Source organism: Oncorhynchus kisutch, unplaced genomic scaffold, assembly GCF_002021735.2.
Source record: "Oncorhynchus kisutch isolate 150728-3 unplaced genomic scaffold, Okis_V2 Okis05a-Okis16b_hom, whole genome shotgun sequence".
In the NCBI taxonomy this organism is placed as follows: domain Eukaryota; kingdom Metazoa; phylum Chordata; class Actinopteri; order Salmoniformes; family Salmonidae; genus Oncorhynchus; species Oncorhynchus kisutch.
The window spans coordinates 5,825,481-5,831,480 of NW_022261982.1; the positions used below are offsets into that span (position 1 = coordinate 5,825,481).

Sequence of the window (6,000 nt, forward strand, 5' to 3'; positions counted from 1 at the left end):
AGCGTTCACAGTCAGCCCACTGACCTCAACCCAGAGTCTCTCAGAGCGTTCACAGTCAGCCCACTGACCTCAACCCAGAGTCTCTCAGAGCGTTCAGTCAGCCCACTGACCTCAACCCAGAGTCTCTCAGAGCGTTCACAGTCAGCCCACTGACCTCAATCCCTATCTAATCTTAACAGTATATTTGACCTCTCAGCTTCCCTATCTAATCTAAACAGTATATTTGATCTCTCAGCTTCCCTATCTAATCTAAACAGTATATTTGATCTCTCAGCTTCCCTATCTAATCTAAACAGTATATTTGATCTCTCAGCTTCCCTATTTAATCTAAACAGTAAATTTGACCTCTCAGCTTCCCTATCTAATCTAAACAGTATATTTGATCTCTCAGCTTCCCTGTCTAATCTAAACAGTATATTTGATCTCTCAGCTTCCCTGTCTAATCTAAACAGTATATTTGACCTCTCAGCTTCGCTATATAATCTTAACAGTATATTTGATCTCTCAGCTTCCCTATTTAATCTAAACAGTATATTTGACCTCTCAGCTTCCCTATCTAATCTAAACAGTATATTTGACCTCTCAGCTTCCCTATCTAATCTAAACAGTATATTTGACCTCTCAGCTTCCCTATCTAATCTAAACAGTATATTTGACCTCTCAGCTTCCCTATTTAATCTAAACAGTATATTTGACCTCTCAGCTTCCCTATCTAATCTTAACTGTATATTTGACCTCTCAGCTTCCCTATCTAATCTTAACTGTATATTTGACCTCTCAGCTTCCCTATCACATCTAACAATGTCAAGCAGACAACCGAAGAAAATGAACAACAATGAAAAATGGTTTGATGAAGAATGCAAAAAACCTAAGGAAGAAATAGAGAAACCTGTCCAACCAAAAACATAGAGACCCGGAAAACCTGAGTCTACGCCTTCACTATGGTGAATCACTAAAACAATACAGAAATACACACCGGAAAAAGAAGGAACAGCATGTCAGAAATCAGCTCAATGCAATTGAAGAATCCATAGACTCTAACCACTTCTGGGAAAATTGGAAAACTCGAAACAAACAACACAAAGAGTTATCTATCCAAAACGGAGATGTCTGGATAAACCACTTCTCCAATCTTTTTGGCTCTATGACAAAGATCAAACAGCAATAACATATACATGATCAAATACAAATCTTAGAATCAACTATTAAAGACTAACAGAACCCACTGGATTCTCCAATTACATTGAATGAACTACAGAATACAAACCCTCCAACCCAAAAAGGCCTGTGGGGTTGATGGTATCCTCAATGAAATGATCAAATATACAGACCCACAATTCCAATTGGCTATACTCTAACATCATCCTTAGCTCTGGCATCTTCTCCAATATCTGGAACCAAGGACTGATCACCCCGATCCACAGAAGTGGAGACAAATTTGACCCCAATAACTACCGTGGGATATGCATCAACAGTAACCTTGGGAAAATCCTCCGCATTATCATTAACAGCAGACTCGTACATTTCCTCAGTGAAAACAATGTACTGAGTAAATGTCAAATTGGCTTCTTACCTAATTACCGTATGACAGACCACGTATTCACCCTGCACACCCTAATTGACAAACAAACAAACCAAAACAAAGGCAAAGTCTTCTCATGCTTTGTTGATTTCAAGAAAGATTTTGGCTCAATTTGGCATGAGGGTCTGCTATACAAAGTGATGGAAAATGGTGTTGAGGGAAAAACATACGATATTACAAACAACAAGTGTGCGGTTAAAATTGGTTAAAAAACACACACACATTTCTTTCCACAAGGCTGTGGGGTGAGACAGGGATGCAGCCTAAGCCCCACCCTCTTCAACATATACATCAAAGAATTGGCGAGGGAACTAGAACAGTCTGCAGCATCCGGGCTCACCCTACTAGAATCTGAAGTCAAATGTCTACTGTTTGTTGATGATCTGGTGCTTCTGTCACCAATCAAGGAGGGCCTACAGCAGCACCTTATTCTCCACAGATTCTGTCAGACCTGGGCCCTGACAGTAAATTTCAGTAAGACAAAAACAATGGTGTTCCAAAAAAGGTCCAGTCACCAGGACCACAAATAAAAATTCCATCTAGACACCGTTTCCCTAGAGTACACAGGAAACTATACATACCTCGACCTAAACATCAGGACCTCAGGTCACTTCCACAAAGCTGTGAACGATCTGAGAGACAAGGCCAGAAGGGTCTTCTACGTCATCAAAAGGAACAGAACATGTGACATATCAGGATCTGGCTAAACTTCAGTTATAGAACCCATCGCCCTTCATGGTTGAGAGGTCTCTGCTGCCTGTGACTGGAACGAATTGCAAAAATCGCTGAAGTTGGAGACTTATCTCCCTCACCAACTTCAAACATCTGCTATCTGAGCAGCTAACCGATCGCTGCAGCTGTACATAGTCCATCAGTAAATAGCCCACCCAATTGACCTACCTCATCCCCATACTGTTTTTATTTATTTACTTTTCTGCTCTTTTGCACACCAGTATCTCTACCTGTACATGACCATCTGATCATTTATCACTCCAGTGTTAATCTGCAAAATTGTAATTATCCGCCTACCTCCTCATGCCTTCTGCACACATTGTATATAGACTATTTTTTTATTGACTTGTTAATTGTTTACTCCATGTGTAACTCTGTGTTATTGACTTGTTTATTGTTTACTCCATGTGTAACTCTGTGTTATTGACTTGTTTATTGTTTACTCCATGTGTAACTCTGTGTTATTGACTTGTTAATTGTTTACTCCATGTGTAACTCTGTGTTATTGACTTGTTAATTGTTTACTCCATGTGTAACTCTGTGTTGTTGACTTGTTAATTGTTTATTCCATGTGTAACTCTGTGTTGTTGACTTGTTAATTGTTTACTCCATGTGTAACTCTGTGTTGTTGACTTGTTTATTGTTTACTCCATGTGTAACTCTGTGTTGTCTGTTCACACTGCTGTGCTTTATCTTGGCCAGGTCGCAGTTGTAAATGAGAACTTGTTCTCAACTAGCCTTCCTGGTTAAATAAAGGTGTTCTCAACTAGCCTACCTGGTTAAATAAAGGTGTTCTCAACTAGCCTACCTGGTTAAATAAAGGTGTTCTCAACTAGCCTACCTGGTTAAATAAAGGTGTTCTCAACTGGCTCAATCAAGAATCAACCAAGACTTCACAAAAACAAATTGAGTCTGTATGCAGAAATCTGCAAAAATATCCTCTGTGTACAACGTAAAACACCAAATAATGCAGAGCAGAATAAGGCTGATACCAATTAATTATCAAAATCCAGAAAAGAGCCATTCAATTCTACCTAAAAGCCTAAAAGGAAGCGATTCCCAAACACATTGACAAATTAACAAAAAAACAGAGCAGAATACCTGACCACTGTGACTGACCTAAAATGAAGGAAATCTTGAACTATGTACAGACTCAGTGAGCATAGCCCTGCTATTGAGAGAGGCCGCCGTAGGCAGACATGGCTCTCAAGAGAAGACTATGGCTATGTGCTCACTGCCCACAAAATGAGGTGGAAACTGAGCTGCACTTCCTAACCTCCTGCCAAATGTATGACCATATTAGAGACACATATTTCCCTCAGATTACACAGACCCACAAAGAATTTCAAAACAAATCCAATTTTGATAAGCTCACATATCTACTGGGTGAAATACCACAGTGTGCCATCACAGCAGCAAGATGTGTGACCTGTTGCCACCAGAAAAGGTCAACCAGTGAAGAACAAACACCATTGTAAATACAACCCATATTGATGTTTATTTATTTCTCCCTTTGTACTTTTAACTATTTGCACATGGTTACAACACTGTATATACACACATAATGACATTTGAAAAGTCTCTATTCCTTTTGTGAGTGTAATGTTTACTGTTAATTAAAATAAAATCACTTTTGTTTATTATCTATTTCACTTGCTTTAGCAATGTAAACATATACTACCATTGAAACGTTTGGGGTCACTGAGAAATGTCCTTGTTTTGAAAGAAAAGCACATTCTTTTAACATCAAATTGATCAGAAATACAGTGTGGACATTGTTAATGTTGTAAATGACTATTGTAGCAGGAAACGGCTGATATTTAATGGAATATCTACATAGGAGTACAGAGGCCCAGTATCAGCAACCATCACTCCTGTGTTCCAATGCCACGTTGTGTTAGCTAATCCACGTTTATCATTTTAAAAGAGAGAGCAAACAGTCTCTAACCAGAATAGAAAGAGGAGTGGGAGGCCCCGGTGCACAACTGAAGAAGGCGCTGTTCTGTGAAGCACAGCGTTGTGCACTACTCTCAGAACAAGAATAGACTGACGAGCTTCAGAAGAAAGTTCTTTGTTTCTGACCATTTTGAGCCTGTAATCGAACCTAAAGGCTAAAAGCCAGTTTTATTCCTTCTTTAATCAGCACAACAGTTTTCAGCTGTGCTAACATAATTGCAAAAGTGTTTTCTAATAATCAATTGGTGTTTTTATCTAACATTATTATCTAACACAACGTGGCATTGGAACACAGGAGTGATGGTTGCTGATAATGGGCCTCTGTACTCCTATGTAGATATTCCATTAAATATCTGCCGTTTCCAGCTATAATAGTCATTTACAACATTAACAATGTCTACACTGTATTTCTGATCAATTTGATGTTATTTTAATGAACAAACATTTGCTTTTCTTTAAAAAACAAGGACATTTCTAAGTGATCCCAAACTGTTGAACGGTAGTATATGTTGCCAATAAAGCCATTTGAATTTAAATTGAATTGAGAGAGACAGAGTGAGAGACAGAGTGAGAGACAGAGTGAGAGACAGAGTGAGAGACAGAGTGAGAGACAGAGTGAGAGACAGAGTGAGAGACAGAGTGAGAGACAGAGTGAGAGACAGAGTGAGAGACAGAGTGAGAGACAGAGTGAGAGACAGAGTGAGAGACAGAGTGAGAGACAGAGTGAGAGACAGAGTTCATGCCTGTAAGTCACTTTGGATAAAATGCTAAATGCCATAGATTATTGTGATTCTTATGAAGTGAAATGTTTGCAGCCCTACATGGTCCATAACAACACCGTCTACAGCAACCCATTAGATACACCTACACCTGTGTGTGCAGTTTGGAGCCCTACATGGTCCATAACAACACCTTCTACAGCAACCCATTAGATACACCTACACCTTGTGTGCAGTTTGGAGCCCTACATGGTCCATAACAACACCTACATGGTCCATAACACCACCTACATGGTCCATAACACCACCTACATGGTCCATAACCACACCTACATGGTCCATAAACCACACCGACATGGTCCATAACCACACCTACATGGTCATAACACAACCTACATGGTCCATAACCTCACCTACATGGTCCATAACCTCACCTACATGGTCCATAACACACCCTACATGGTCCATAACCACACCTACATGGTCCATAACCACACCTACATGGTCCATAACCACACCTACATGGTCCATAACCACACCTACATGGTCCATAACCACACCTACATGCGTCCATAACCACACCGACATGGTCCATAATCACACCGACATGGTCCATAATCACACCGACATGGTCCATAAATCACACCGACATGGTCCATAAACCACACCGACATGGTCCATAACCACACCGACATGGTCCATAACCACACCGACATGGTCCAAACCACACCTACATGGTCCATAACCACACCTACATGGTCCATAACCACAACCTACATGGTCCATAACCACACCTACACTGGTCCATAACCACACCTACATGGTCCCTAACCACACCTACAGGTCCATAACCACACCTACATGGTCCATAACCACACCTGCATGGTCCATAACAACACCTGCATGGTCCATAACAACACACTACATGGTCCATAACCACACCTACATGGTCCATAACCACACCTACATGGTCCATAACCACACCTACATGGTCCATACCACACCTACATG

General features: G+C 40.4%; 1 protein-coding gene across 1 annotated transcript in view; it reads right to left on the bottom strand.

Moving 5' to 3' along the window:
* The window catches only part of LOC109878476 (vacuolar protein sorting-associated protein 8 homolog), a 93,244-nt gene that overhangs the window by 23,328 nt on the left and 63,916 nt on the right, over positions 1-6,000 (bottom strand).